The sequence below is a fragment of the Mobula birostris genome, chromosome 8 (assembly GCF_030028105.1).
Source record: "Mobula birostris isolate sMobBir1 chromosome 8, sMobBir1.hap1, whole genome shotgun sequence".
Lineage (NCBI taxonomy): Eukaryota > Metazoa > Chordata > Chondrichthyes > Myliobatiformes > Myliobatidae > Mobula > Mobula birostris.
The window spans coordinates 52,658,864-52,675,090 of NC_092377.1; positions in this window are offsets into that span (position 1 = coordinate 52,658,864).

Sequence of the window (16,227 nt, forward strand, 5' to 3'; positions counted from 1 at the left end):
GAACTGGGGGCAGGCATGCCAAGTACAGTGGCTGAGATCTTCTATGAATGTTCTAAGGCTTTCTACCACAAGGAACTGTCTGCTGTTCAATTCTTCCCTCATTGCCTCCTCCAATGGTCTCTGCTCAAAACACCGCTCCACTGTCATTATGAGAGCCCTGTAGTCAGCGTTAGGTCGAGGAGGTCCTACAGGGCATTCTCCTCTGGTGCCAACGAGCTCTACCCATTGTGCCATGCAGCAAGTTTGACCTGCGCTAGGTAAGACTCCAGGCGGTTGGTACCATTGTACTTGGGGAGCTTCAGGATAGACATTGTGGTGTGAGTTGTTGAGGCCCCTTGTTCTTCCTCGTGCTCTAGTGGTGTCGGTGGTGTCTGCCAAGTTACTTGTCCTCCCATGACTGCAGAGTCTTGGGTTTCCTGGTGCAGTCCACAGGGGAGGCAGGTGATGTGCTCCACCGAGTCCACTGGGTTAGGGAGCCTGGGTACACTCACCTCGACAGGGTTCCCTGGGAAGGCACAATGCCCGGTTCCCAGGTCCCCCCTCCGGATGGGCATCTCATCTCCGGAAGTCTGGCCCAGTGATGCGGAGGAGGTATACTGCTCAGCCCCTCAACTTATTCCCAGGGTGTTAAGGCGCTCAATCAGATGGCATAGTTTTTCAATCTCGCTGTCAGTTTCTAATCGCAGTCCTGACACCAATGTGGCGAGCATTTGGTCCATACTGACAGACAAGAAAAGCTTGTTTATCTCAGACTACATCTTTATTGCACTAAGTACATAGAACATAGAATAGTACAGCACAGTACAGGCCCTTTGGCCCACAGTGTTGTGCCGACCCTCAAACCCTGCCTCCCATGTACCCCCCCCCCCACCTTAATTCCTCCACAAAAGGAGATTGAGCACTACAACCAGGGAGAGAACCCATGCAGTCATATACAGATGGAGGAGGATATTATTGCACCCCCCCCCCCCAGTTATAGTCAGGGTGACCCCCAAACACACAAGCAAATTACTGGATAACCCGAGCTAAAAGGTAACAATAAATGAACTTGAACATCCCACCATAATCCCATGAATGCATTTTAAAACAAGAAGAATAAACAGCGCTGGCCACTGGGAATGCTGGGATGGGATATTGACCAACACCCCCTGGAAAACCACAATATTTTTGAGCTGAATAAACGATTTGGCATGCCTGCAATCTTGGGAGATTCAGCACGGATGACAGTGGAGAGTGCATCTATGTCTATTTCTGGGGGTGTACAGTATGTTGCATCGATTCCTAATGGCAGAACAGGAATCCATGGTTGGTTCCTGTTATAAAGTGCTGAGCAAGTTTAAAATTGACAAGGACAAGAGCAGAAACGAACTGATGTTCAGTGCTGTCTGCCTGCGTTTGACTAGTCTCTTCTCTCTGCAGCTGGTGGGCAGAAGGTGCAGCCATCAGGCCTCTGTACGGGCTCCACCCACCTCTGCAGCTGTGGGCTCACTTTCAGAGACTCTGTAGTTCATGTTCCCTGTGTTGTTGTTTACTTCTTTTTTTTCACTATTTGCGCAATTTGAGCAAAGCACTTCAGCAGTGAACTGACTCTGAAGAAGTGGCATGCATTTGGGGACTCTACGGTTAACGTTATTTGTTTATTTTTCATAATTTGTGCTACTTATTCTTTTTTCACTCATTAGGTGTTTGGTGGTCTAGTTGTGTGGGTTTTTTTAAATGGGTTCCATTGTGTTTGTTTGTATTGTGGCTGCCTGCAAGCGGACAGATCCCAAGGTTGTAAACTGTATACATACTTTGATAATAAATGTACTTTAATCTTTGAACATTGTTCTTCCCATCTCACCTTCTCAACCTGTGATGTGAAAGCGGCAGTTCAATTTTGTTCAGAATCACAGTCAGATTTATTATCACTGACATATGTTGCCTTCTGGCTGCGGTAGTGTGCAAGACAAAAGTTGTAATAATTGGTAAATAAATAAATAGATAGGCAACAAGGAAGAAGCTGTTCCCAAAGTGTTGAGTGTGGTTCTTCAACCTCCTGTACCTACTCTCTGATGGTAGTAATGAGAAGAGGACATCTGTGAATGATGATTGTCCTTAAAGATTGACACTTCAGCCCATGGTGTTTGGACCAACCATGCAAATTTAACTAATCTCATCTGCTTGCACACAGTTAATATTGTTCCATTCTCTGTCTGTTCATTTGGCTGTTTAACTGCCATTTCATGCATATATTGACCATCCACATCCTTCAGAAAAAGTCTGGTGGAAGATTCGGCCAAGAATGGTAGAGACTTACAATTAGTGTGAGATATTGCTTTAATGATAACAATACGTATAGAGCTCATTTCTCAAACATAGAAGTTGGTATTTTGTTGCAGGAAAATAACTTCTGCAGTTTAGCTAATCAAAACACTGGATTTATTGATTTATGTGATAACAGGTGATGATATTGTCATCCATCAATAAATCACCTTATCTCTACCTCTGCTATAGTTCAGATTCCATCTCAACAGTCAGGTATCTCTTATTCATTCAACATCTCTATTAAATTTGCAATACTTCAACCATAATTTTAGTACCAATAAAATGTTTATTGCCACTTCACCGTACACACTGATTGTTCCACAAATCTTATATCTTGTTATTTGACTTTGACATGAAAAGTCAAACTTAATGTCTTGTTTATTGTCTCATGCACAAGTATATGAATGCACAAGTGCAATCAAAACCTTACTAGCAGCAGCATCACAGGCACACACAGCATTAGATAAGCAACATTCAGAAAGAAAGCAGAAATAAAACATAAGTTGTACACAGATTTACCAAGGAAGAATGTCAATAGGACAAAAAAATCTGTTGTAGTGCAGAGTGATCACAGTGGCCATAGTGTGTCATTGGGGTCTTGCAGGCTGTTTCAAGAAGCATAAAGTTGAAGGGAAGGAGCTGTTTGAGAATCGGGCAGTGTGGGACTTCTGGTTTCTGTATCTCCTGCCCAAATGGTTGCTGAGAGAAAAAAGCATGGCTTTGATGATGGAAAACTTTGATGATGTACGTTTCCTCTCAGTAGTGTGGAGCTACTATGGAGCTGTTGCACAGGTAGGCAAATTGGAGTGGATCCAAAGTGTTTCTCAGTCATCACCAACCTCTCAAGGTCCCATTATTAATGTGTTGAAGATTGTTTTTTGTGGTTGGTAAATTGGCAACTAAAATCAAAGGTCCTAGGTCATCATAAGAGAAATACAGGGGAATACAATAACCAATTTTCATACAACAAACACTCACTTGTTGCTGCTCGAACAATAACCTTTAATCTGCTTTGGCAGTGGAGACTGAAGAATAAAAATCATGGAGGAATCCAGAAGAACTTCTCTGTTCTTATTTATTGTGTCTTGGGACCATTTATATTCATTAGTATTGGTCTAGGGGACAGTATGTTATCATTGCGGCTACCTGGTAACGTTATAACTACACTGGTCCAATGAAATAATGTCCACACATCATACAGATGTCCTTGAAGATTTATTTTTATCTCTCTCTCTCTCTCTTTCTTCAGTAGACACTGTGAAAACTACAAGAAAATAAAAGACATAAAAGGTTTGAAACATACATCTCTCAGTCTTTTAAAGTCTCTCAGGCTAGTGTCCGCCAATAAACAGGCCCAAAACACGTCAGCACAACAGAAGTGTGCTGAAGACAAATAAAAATCACTGTAAACATATCACACTGTCCATGTAAAGGCACACCAACAACATTATACACAATATAAAACAAATAAGAATTACTGTGTGTGCCTCTTGGACCACATGCAGAATAAGGTTATTTTAGGGCCATATGTCTTACTCTGCTTCCATGTTGGTTCTGACCCATAATGCCACAGTCATGCTCTTATTAAACTCTGGTCACATGACCCATTACACTCTACATTAAAACCTTACATAAAAAGCACACAATTTTTAATCAAACACTATTTTAAGGTTTTTAAAAAATCATGAATTTATGACAAAAACATATAAAATAAACATCTCAATGAAACATATCTCTGAGACAGTTACACTCCTACCAAATTACTCTGATTTATGATAACTTTTATACAAATATTTGAATAAATCTAGTAATTTCCAGAACCAATTAATTGGTATTTGTAACAAACTCTGAGATCAAGACTGATACTTTAAACTCTCCACACAGGTAGGTGTTTAGAAATTAGTTCCATTGGAACACATTTTAGTTGTTTTCTACAAGTACAACTAATTTGTGAATAGAACGTTCAAGAATGGATGACACCAGCTCTTGGTAGGATTACTGGGTGCTTCAAGTCGCGAGATAAGGAAGCCTTCTTTAATCGCCCTCCCACCCTGAGGACACCATCTTACAATACTGGGTCAAGCTGGAACAATGGATGGCTGTGTGGCAGTTTGCCAGGACTCAGTATTCGCATTTCCTTTTTGAGAGCATCCCTTTGTGCCAATTTACAAGCATGAGACTGGCCCTTCTTCTGTCTTCGATATTTATGGGTTTTGCTGTTTTAGCTCTCTTTACTAGTTGCTGGATCCAGGCAACCACATTCAATGCCGTATGCCATTTTGAGAACCGTTTGAGTCTCTTTAAGAAATTGTCCTCTTTTACCACCTTTGTTTGTAGGACTTGCATCATTTTGACTTCAGTATTGCCCACCAGAAACTCTGGAGTTAACTTTGATATGACAATCTCTCTTTCCCACAGAAACTTGGGTCCAGTAAGCCAATTTGTACCAATCAGCACTGCCACCTTGAGGCCTCTGGAAGTGTGATCTACCGGATTTTGATCAGTGTTGATATAGTACCATTGTGCTGGATCAGTTGCTTCTCTGATTCTTTGGACTCGATTTGCAAAGAAAACGTGCAACCTTCAGGCTTCATTATTAATGTAGCCCAAAACTACCTGGGAATCTGTCCAAAAATACTCTTGGTCAGTTCTGAGCTCCAGCTCCTGCTTTAGCATACTGCTAACTGCTGAGGAGACCACTACAACCGTTAACTCTAGCCTTGGTATGGTTACAACTCTTGTGGGTGCAACTCTTGCCCTACCTATGACTAAGGAGCAATGCACTTTGTCTTCACTCAGTACTCGGATATATGAGCACTGACTGTACCCATAGCTACTCACATCCAAAAAGTGATGCAGTTCAATTCTCTGGACCTTCCCTAGGTTTTCAGGAGCGAAATATCTTGGAATCTGGAGTTTTTGCAGATTCTTTAGATCATTTAGCCAGCTCTCCCATCATGGCTTTAATTCTCCAGGCAGTGGTTCATCCCATCCAATGTCCTTTTGGCACATTTCCTATAATACTTTCTTTCCTAGTAGGAGGAAGGAAGCTAGGAAGCCTAGTGAGTCAAACACAAAGGCTACAGTCGAGAGGATTCCCTACTGTGTTAATGGTTTCTCATCTAGGGTGACTTTAAAAGAGAAGGTGTCACTGATCAAACTCCACTTTACTCCCAGCACGGTCTGGACTGGGAGTTCATCATAATTGAGATCCACATCCTGAACTCCACCAGCTCGTTCACTGTACGGAATTGACTCCAAGGCTTCCCTGTTGTTGGAGATGAACTTGTGGAGATATAATCTCCTGTTTGAACACACATTTTGTGCTTCTCTCACTAGTTTGATGGCTGTGTCCACAGATTCTACACTGATGGGGCCATCATCGACATAAAAAAAATTTCTAATGAAGTTGCTGCTACTGGATACTCTTTTTCATTTTGGCTCACAAGATACTTCATTCCATAATTTGCCCAGCCAAGAGAGGATGCTACTCCAAAAAGATGGACCTTCATATGGTAGTCTTTTGGCTCGGAATTTGTATCACCATTTTCCCACCACAGGAACAGTAAGTAATCTCTGTCCTCTTGGCTTACATGGAACCTGTGGACCATTTTTTCTACATCACAGATGACTGCGACTGGGTGTTTACAGAATCTGCAGAGCACTCCTGTCAGCCCATTTGTGAGATCAGGTCCAGCTAGCCAGTGATCATTCAGAGTCGTACCATCATTCTTAGCAGAACCATTAAACACAACCTGAATTTTTCTTGGCTATCTAGGGTGATAGACTCCTCGGTGAGGAATATACCACACACCTCCTGCTTTGGTTTGATCTTCAGCTCTCTCCACATCACCATCCTTGAAGACATCTTCCATTAATTTAACATAATCATCCTTGAATTTAGAATTTTTCTCAAATTTCCCTTTCAGGTGCTTCAGCCGCACCAGAGCCAGCCACTTATTTTCTGGCAGTTGAGGGCGCGTCTTAAAGGAGAGGCGCATTTCCAGATGCCCATCTGCATCCTGATGTGTATCTTTTCATTCAGTAATTGCATGAACTGCATGTCATTTTGTGATATGCTCTTTTCCCCAGGGTTTATATCTCTGAAGTCTAATTCAAGGGCTCTAATGACAGTGGCTGGTGTCAATGGTGGAAGTTCCTTGACAGATACACGATGGCACAGACCTGTCACTTCTGTTGACTTTGCGACCCCTGGTGAGCTGCCGACAATGCTCCAACCCAGGTCAGTCCTGATAGCATACGGTTCATCGTCACCTCCTGTGATGACATGTCGTGGTGCCAACGCTCTTGCGCAGTCGCAGCCGATCAGGAGTCCGACCTCGCAATCCATCAGCTCTGGTATTTCCTGTGCTATTCTATTCAGATGTTTCCACTTCTTGGCCGTTTCCGGGGTAGGAATGCGGGAATGTTCGAGTGGGATGAAATCTCTGGTATAGGCAGGTGGCAAGTTGATGAAACTTTGCGAGGAAAACCCTCTAACTCTTCCACTCTGAACAATGGAATCTTTTCCCATCATAGTGGTAAGCTTTAACTTGACTGGCTCTGATCCTGCCCCCATCTTCTCAAATACCTCTTGGTCTACAGAAGTGTTGCTACTCTGTATATCCAGTAGGGCATACACTAAGGTCTCTGTTTTAAGGGTGGTGATTGAAGAAATCCATACGAGCACTATCATGGATGTGCTCCCACTATCACCTTTGTTTACGCAGCAAGAAAGGGAAGACGTGTTTTCTTCTGCCTGCATAATATGAGAAGATGTGTCTGCTGCAGCAGAAGGACGGTCTTCATGAAGTATTGTTGGATGATACTTCTTACATATGCCACAAGTAGCTTTGCTCTTACAATCCTTTGAATTGTGTCCTCTCCTAAAACAGCCGAAGCACAGGTTATTGTCCAATATGAACCTTCTCTTGTCCTCCACAGGCAATAAGGCGAGCTTCTGGCTCTTGTGGAAGGAGTGGCTTTCCCCACAGCACCTGCATGTGACTGGGTTTGAAGATGAAAACGAAGTGTTTACCTTCTTGGATCTATTTGAATCCTTTGAGCTGTTCTCCACGGCACTGTATGTTTCCATCGCTGTACTTGATTTATCCGGCGTTTTCACATTTGTAACGAACGCGTTAGCCTTTGTGCGCTTCACGTCTCTAGATGACTTTTCTTCAGTAGGCTTCAAGGCATGAAAGGATGTTACAGGATTGCATGCGGTTTCTGCTTCTTGTGCCACAAAATCATCAAACTCCTTGAAATCAGGGAGTTCCTCCGTTTATCGCGAATGCATTGTGACTTGACGACTCCAGCGAGAGGTTACCCAATCAGGGAGTTTTTGGAGTATCCTTTGATTCTCTTCACAGTCACTTAACACCTGAAGCCCTTTGATGTATGGCATGGCATTGTTACAGGCTGTCAGAAAATCACTGAATTGTCTCAGTTTAACTGACTCCTTTGAGCCAATCTTTGGCCAGTATTTCAGATTTTCTCTAAGTGCATGCTGGGTTACAAAGGGGTGAACATACCGAGCATTCGAAGCCTCCCATGCCTGGTCGTAGGCTTCATCGTCCTTTCTGTCGAAGCTTCCTTCCAATGCAGATTGTGCCTTACCACTAATGTATTTTTGAAGGTAGAACAACCTGTCAGCTGGATTTGTGCATTGCCATTCTATCAATGCCTTAAAACTTGTGCTCCACACTAAGAATCTAAGTGGGTCCCCTGAGAAGTCTGAAGGCTCGGGTGTAGGAAGTCTGGTGAAAACCATTGTGTCATGTAGGGCTTGTACTAACTTTGCTTCATTGTTAGTATTGTTTGTTTGTGCATTGTTATTGTTCTTACATGTTTGTTTCCCTTTAATTTCTTTATAAGGTTTTGGAGGACAATTAACCGGCTCACTGCTTGCTGTTCTATTTTCCTCCAAGGCCTCCCCTGTGTCAGCTTCAGAGCTAGCCTTAAGCTTTGCAGCTATTACTTGAAGATCTCTCTGATTTTCCAGTCTTTTAAGTTCTTGCCTTTGTATAGCGAGAGCCTCCTCCATCTCCATTTCGGCCTGCTTTGCAGCAAACAGTGCAGCACACTCTGCTTTTTTTACTGTAATGCTTTGCTGTTGTGATAAACAGCTTGAGTGGTGGCTACAAACAGTGGATTTGGAGATTTTAGTCCCATTGAGCATGTTTTAGAAAAAACACCGTGTCTATCACCAAGTTATTGCCGAATATGCATATAACCTTTTGCAACTATGTAATTATCAGTGCAATCCGAGTACTAATATTTGGTAACTGTTTACTCAATAAACCTTGTAATACTCCTTTTGATTATGCGTTTGAACTCTCAGATCAAAAACACGATTAGAACATTCATAACAATACCACTAGTGAAGCAGGAACAACAATTAGGCTATAATGATAAATCAATTACTTTTCTCATCAATAAACCAGTATTTTAACAAGTATTTTACAAATGTCCATAAGGTTGTAAAGATAGCACAGTCAAACCTGACGCCGTCCGCAGAGCCGCACTTTCCTGCCTGAAGACAGCAAGGGAATGAAACAGAAACTGCACTGTGAAGCCTGCAGAGAAGATATTTGCAAAGCTGTAGCCTACGCTGGTAAACGTTGTTCTGTCTTGGTGAAATTGCGGTATTCTCAACCCGACAGTGTCAGGAGTCGACACTCCCGTTTTCTCCCCTGAATCGACAAGCCTTTTCTCCAACAACTTCCCCGGCCACATGCTGCCCCAGCGACCGTGCTTCCTCCTATCTTCTTCCCGGACAGGCAGCGCTTCTTACTTTGAACTCTTGGCTATGTTGGCTGCATGTTTTCACTATAACTACTCTGGTCCAATGAAATAATGGCCACGCATCATACTGATTTTTATCTCCCTCTCTCTTTCTTTAGCAGACACCGTGAAAACTGCAAGAAAATAAAAGACATAAAAGATCTGAAACATATATCTCTCAGTCTTCTAAAGTCTCTCAAGCTAGTGTCCGCCAATAAACAGGCCCAAAACACGTCAGCACAACAGAAGTGTGCTGAGATCAAATAAAATCACTAAAAACATATCACACTGTCCATGTAAAGGCACATCAACAACATTATACACAATATAAAACAAATAAAAACAAGTACTGTGTGCGCTTCTTGGACTACATGCGGAATAAGGTTATTTTAGAAACATAGAAACATAGAAAATAGGTGCAGGAGTAGGCCATTCGGCCCTTCGAGCCTGCACTGCCATTCAGTACGATCATGGCTGATCATTCACTCAGAACCCTGTACCAGCCTTCTCTCCATACCCCCTGATCCCTTTAGCCACAAGGGCCATATCTAACTCCCTCTTAAATATAGCCAATGAACTGGCCTCAACTGTTTCCTGTGGCAGGGAATTCCACAGATTCCCCACTCTCTGTGTGAAGAAATTTTTCCTCATCTCGGTCCTAAAAGGCTTCCCTATTATCCTCAAACTGTGACCCCTCGTTCTGGACTTCCCCAACATCGGGAACAATCTTCCTGCATCTAGCCTGTCCAATCCCTTTAGAATTTTATACATTTCAATCAGATCCCCTCTCAATCTTCTAATTTCCAGAGAGTACAAGCCTAGTCGATCCAGTCTTTCATCATATGAAAGTCCTGCCATCCCAGGAATCAATCTGGTGAACCTTCTTTGTATTCCCTCTATGGCAAGAATGTCTTTCCTCAGATCAGGGGACCAAAACTGCACACAATACTCCAGGTGTGGTCTCACCAAGGCCTTGTACAACTGCAGTAGTACCTCCCTGCTCCTGAACTCGAATCCTCTTGCTATGAATGCCAGCATACCATTCGCCTTTAACACTGCCTGCTGTACCTGCATACCCACTTTCAATGACTGGTGTACAATGACACCCAGGTCTCGTTGAACCTCCCCTTTTCCTAATTGGCCATCATTCAGATAATAATCTGTTTTCCTGTTTTTGCCACCAAAGTGGTTAACCTCACATTATCCACATTAAATTGCTTCTGCCATGAATTTGCCCACTTACCTAACCTATCCAAGTCACCCTGCATCCTCTTAGCATCCTCCTCACAGCTAACGCTGCTGCTCAGCTTTGTGTCATCCGCAAACTTGGAGATGCTGCAGTTAATTCCCTCGTCTAAGTCATTAATAAATATTGTAAACAACTAGGGTCCCAGCACTGAGCCTTCCGGTACCACTAGTATCTGCCTGCCGTTCTGAAAAGGTCCCGTTTATTTCCACTCTTTGCTTCCGGTCTGCCAACGAATTCTCTATCCACATCAATACCATACCCCCAATACCGTGTGCTTTAAGTTTGCACACTAATCTCCTGTGTGGGACCTTGTCAAAAGCCTTTTGAAAATCCAACTATACCACATCCACTGGTTCTCCCCTATCCACTCTACTCGTTACATCCTCAAAAAATTCTATGAGATTCGTCAGACATGATTTTCCTTCCACAAATCCATGCTGACTTTGTCCAATGATTTCACCACTTTCCAAATGTTCTGTTATCACATCTTTGATAACTGACTCTAGCATTTTTCCCACCACCGATGTCAGGCTTATCGGTCTATAATTCCCTGATTTCTCTCTCCCTCCTTTTTTAAAAAGCGGGGTTACATTAGCTACCCTCCAATCCTCAGGAACTAGTCCAGAATCTAAAGAGTTTTGAAAAATTGTCACTAATGCATCCACTATTTCTTGGGCTACTTCCTTAAGCACTCTGGGATGCAGACCATCTGGCCCTGGGGAATTATCTGCCTTTAATCCCTTCAATTTACCTAACACCACTTCCCTACTGACATGTATTTCCCACAGTTCCTCCATCTCACTAGACCCTCGGTCCCCTCCTATTTCTGGAAGATTATTTCTGTCCTCCTTCGTGAAGACAGGACCAAAGTAGTTATTCAATTGGTCTGCCATGTCCTTGTTCCCCATGATCAATTCACTTGTTTCTGACTGTAAGGGGCCTACATTTGTCTTAACCAATCTTTTTCTTTTCACATATCTATAAAAGCTTTTACAGTCAGTTTTTATGTTCCCTGCCAGCTTACTCTCATAATCTTTTATCCCCTTTCCTAATTAAGACTTTTGTCCTCCTCTGCTGGACTCTGAATTTCTCCCAGTCCTCAGGTGTGCCGCTTTTTCTGGCTAATTTGTATGTTTCTTCTTTGAAATTGATACTATCCCTAATTTCCCTTGTTAGCCACGGGTGCACTGCCTTCCCTCATTTATTCCTTTGCCAAACTTGGATGAACAATTGTTGTAGTTCATCCATGCGATCTTTAAATGCTTGCCATTGCCTATACACCGACAACCCTTTAAGTATCATTTGCCAGTCTATCTTAGCTAATTCACGTCTCATACCTTCAAAGTTACCCTTCTTTAAGTTCAGAATCTTTATTACTGAATTAACTATATCACTCTCCAACTTAATGAAGAATTCCACCATATTATGGTCACTCTTACCCATGGGGCCTCGCACGACATGATTGCTAATTAACCCTTCCTCATTGCTCAATACCCAGTCTAGAATGGCCTGCTCTCTAGTTGGTTCCTCGACATGTTGGTTCAGAAAACCATCCCGCATACATTCCAAGAAATCCTCTTCCTCAGCACCCTTACCAATTTGGGTCACCCAATCTATATGTAGTTTGAAGTCACCCATTATAATTGCTGTTCCTTTATTGCATGCATTTCCAATTTCCTGTTTAATGCCATCCCCAACTTCACTACTACTGTTAGGTGGCCTGTACATAACTCCTACCAGCGTTTTCTGCTCCTTAGTGTTATGAAGCTTTACCCATATCGATTCCACATCCTCCCAGCTAATGTCCTTCCTTTCTATTGTGTTAATCTCCTCTCTAACCAGCAATGCCACCCCACCTCCTTTTCTTTCATGTCTATCCCTCCTGAATATTGAATATCCCTGAATGTTGAGCTCCCATCCTTGGTCACCCTGGAGCCGTGTCTCTGTGATCCCAACTATATCATATTCATTAATAATTATCTGCACATTCAATTCATCCACCTTGTTACAAATGCTCCTTGCATTGACACAGAAAGTCTTCAGGCTTGCTTTTACAACACTCTTAGCCCTTATACAATTATGTTGAAAAGTGGCCCTTTTTGATTTTTGCCCTGGATTTGCCAGCCTGCCACTTTTACTTTTCACCTTACTACTTTTTGCTTCTACCCTCTTTTTACACCCCTCTGTCTCTCTGCACTTGTTCTCATCCCCCTGCCACATTAGTTTAAATCCTCCTGAACAACAGTAGCAAACGCTCCCCCTAGGACATTGGTTCCAGTCCAGCCCAGGTGCAGACCGTCCTGTCTGTACCGGTCCCACCTCCTCCAGAACTGGTTCTAATGCCCCAGAGATTTGAATCCCTCCCCCTTGCACCATTTTTCAAGCTACGTATGCATCTGAAATAGCCTTCTATTTCTACTCTGACTAGCACGTGGCACTGGTAGTAATCCAGAGATTATTACCTTTGTGGTCCTACCTTTTAGTTTATCTCCTAACTCCCTAAATTCATCTTGTAGGACCTCATCCTGTTTTTACCTCTATCGTTGGTACCTATGTGCACCACGACCACTGGCTGTTCACCCTCCCACTCCAGAATGTCCTGCAGCCGCTCAGAGACATCCTTGACCCTTGCACCAGGGAGGCAACATACCTTCCTGGAGTCTCGTTTGTGGCTACAGAAACGCCTATCTATTCCCCTTACAATCGAATCCCCTATCACTATAGCTCTCCCACTCCTTTTCCTTCCCTCCTGTGCCACAGAGCCACCCATGGTGCCATGAACTCGGCTGCTGCTGCCTTCTCCTGCTGAGACATCTCCCCCAACAGTATCCAAAACAGTATATCTGTTTAGGAGGGAGATGACCTCAGGGGACTCCTGCACCACCTGCCTACTGCTACGCTGTTTAGTGGCCACCCATTCCCTTTCTGCCTGTGTAGCCTTTACCTGCGGTGTGGCCAACTCACTGAACGTGCTATTCACGACTTTCTCAGCATCGCGGATGCTCCAGTATGAAGCCGATCACAGCCTCCAGCTGCTCAATGCGATCTGCCAGAAGCTGCAGCCAGACACATTTCCTGCACACATAGTCGTCAGGGACACTGGAAGTATCCCTGATCTCCCACATGCTGCAGGAGGAACAAACCACGGGGCCGATCTCAGCTGTCATGACCTACCCAATACGCTACAGCCTCGCCGCCTTCCTTGCTTCAAATAAAATACCGCTGCAGACCGTTCTCCTTTTAAAGGAGCTTACCCGGCCTTACCTCACTTGGAGCGAAGCTCGTCCTCAGCCTCTGTTCGCCGAAGCCTCTCGAGACAAAGCCTTCCTACTCTCTCTCGCTCTACTCCGTCACCTGCTACAGCGTCGCCTGCTCCGTCAAACTGCTCTCTTTTAAACACTCCCGCTGCCTCACAGACTGACTTGCACGCGCTTGCGTAGTCCTGTCCCGATCAACCTCTGAGAAAAATGGCCGACTTCCACAAACTGCTCTCTTTTAAATTTTAGGGCCATATGTCTTTCTCTGCTTTCATGTTAGTTCTGACCCATAATGCCACAGTCATGCTCTTATTAAACTCTGGTCACGTGACCCATTACACTCTACATTAAATAAAACCTTACATAAAAAGCACAAAATTTTTAATCAAACACTATTGTAAAATTTTTTAAAAATCATGAATTTATGACAAAAACATATAAAATAACCATCTCAATGAAACATGTCTCTGAGACAGTTACAAACGTAGTAGCAAATATAACACATTAAAGTGGCAGTGATTGGAGTTCAATTCCCAATGCTGTATTTTCTCCCTGTGACTGTGTGGGTTTCCTCTGGGTGCTCTGGTTTTCTCCCACGTTCTAAAGGTGTACAGATTAGTAATAGTTAGCAAGTTGTGGGCATGCTATGTTGGCACCGGAAGCATGGTGACACTTGCAGGTTGCCCCCAGCTCATATTCAGATCTTGTTGGTTGCCTACACATTTCACTGTATGTTTCAATGTACATGTAACAAGTAAAGCTAATTTTTAAATCTTAAAGGTCTTCTTTAAAAGAGAGTCTCCCTGGGAAGTTAGCAATTTACCAGTGGTGGACTGAATTGCTAGTTTCATAAGAATAGACGTTTTGAATCCCATTGTTCTTTACCATCGAGCTGGACTGTGCGGTGAACACACGGCAGAAATACAGTGCAAAAATGAATGTGTTGTCCTTCCATTAATTTAGCTTGTATGTAGATCTTGACACTGTGATTGCATGCAGTAACGAAGGTTCTGTCTGCTGCAGCTGTGTCTTCTGGATAGTTGGCTTAAAATTGTGGAGTAGGAGCATACTAATAAAAGATGCAATTTTAACTGCCCTGTTTTGGCTGAAGGAAATCAATCAATGAAATTCCAACATCCTGTGTTGTTGTTGAGTGTAGAAAGGAGAAATTCCTGAATCTGGTTCTTGTCTGGATGTTGAGAAATATAAAAAGTAATGCTAATATAAAAATCTATTTATTTCAATCACACATACAGGTAAAAAAATGAGACCCACTCTTATTACACTCCTTGGTGGATATTTACAATTGAACAAATGATTAAATGACCGCCCCCATCGTCGGCAATGAAAGGAAACGTGAAATGCAGTAATGGTGACAAATAAAAGAAACTTAAGACAAGGACAAATAACCTAATTGACTTTGTCCCTCAGAAATAAAGACAGTTGTAAGTCCCTGCTGACCTTTAACTGCTTTCGTCAGAATGCCAATAAAAATTTTCACTGCAAGAAGTTGCTATCTTTTTGTAGTGGATAAGTTGCTATTTATTACAGGCTTCTCCTGCACACTTCAGCCTTGCACTGCAACTTAGATCCATGAACATCCTGCATGGAAATGCAATCGAAGGGATTTATAAATCAGTTCTCAAGCAGTTACTTTTTAAAGAGAATCTATGATGGTAATTGCTTTTTAGAATTTATTACGCATGCAAACATAAATCTTACTTTCTCACACTCTGTTTATATTAGAAATCCATTATGGCTGGAGAATTCCATTGATCTGTGGCCTCTTGTTGATCAAAAAGCAAAGATAAGACATGTTTTCATGCATCAGCAAACCCACAGACTAATAACATTTTACCCCCATTGGTGATAACCTGAACTGATATTTAGTTCAGCAAAGCAGAGTTAGATCTCAATGGATAGAAAGATTGAGATGCTGCCAGCCTTACCTCCATAGTACTGATATATCTTCACGGTTTATTTCATCACTTCATATGACCTACCTGGAATCAGCTAGGTGCATGGTTGCTATATCTTTCCTCTTGGAAAGCCCCCGTGTATTCCTTTAAGTCATTTTCTAATCGTGCCTTTGGGATTAAATTATCCTGGAAACCGCTCTTAACAATTAGATAAATTGATGACTCTGGCCTTTAATTAAAGTACTATGAATATATTCCACATCCTTACAAAAAGAAATTGTTTTAGAATCTAATATCACCAACAAAGCACATTAAAGTATGATTGAGCACAAGAAAGTACAAAGATTTTGCTATCGATTGGAAAGAGCAGGAAAAAGTTATTGCGCAAAATAAATGCTTTGGTGTAAAACAATACTGCTTGAATGTGACAAGCCAGATGGGGACCTTGCTGCAAAGGTATGTCAATTATTTTTCACTTTATCTCTAATATGCAAATCCTTTTCTTAGTCTTAATCACACACAGACACACAACTACAAATCTATTTACAAAGGGAAATGAGAAATGAAAAGAAACAATGTTAATAGGATGTAGCAGCATGAATAAACCAAATGAATGCCAGGCATAGAATATTGAGGTGATGATAATAACTCAAGATATAAAGGAGAAACTGAATTACACCATCAGTGCAACAGAAATAGTTGTCAATTA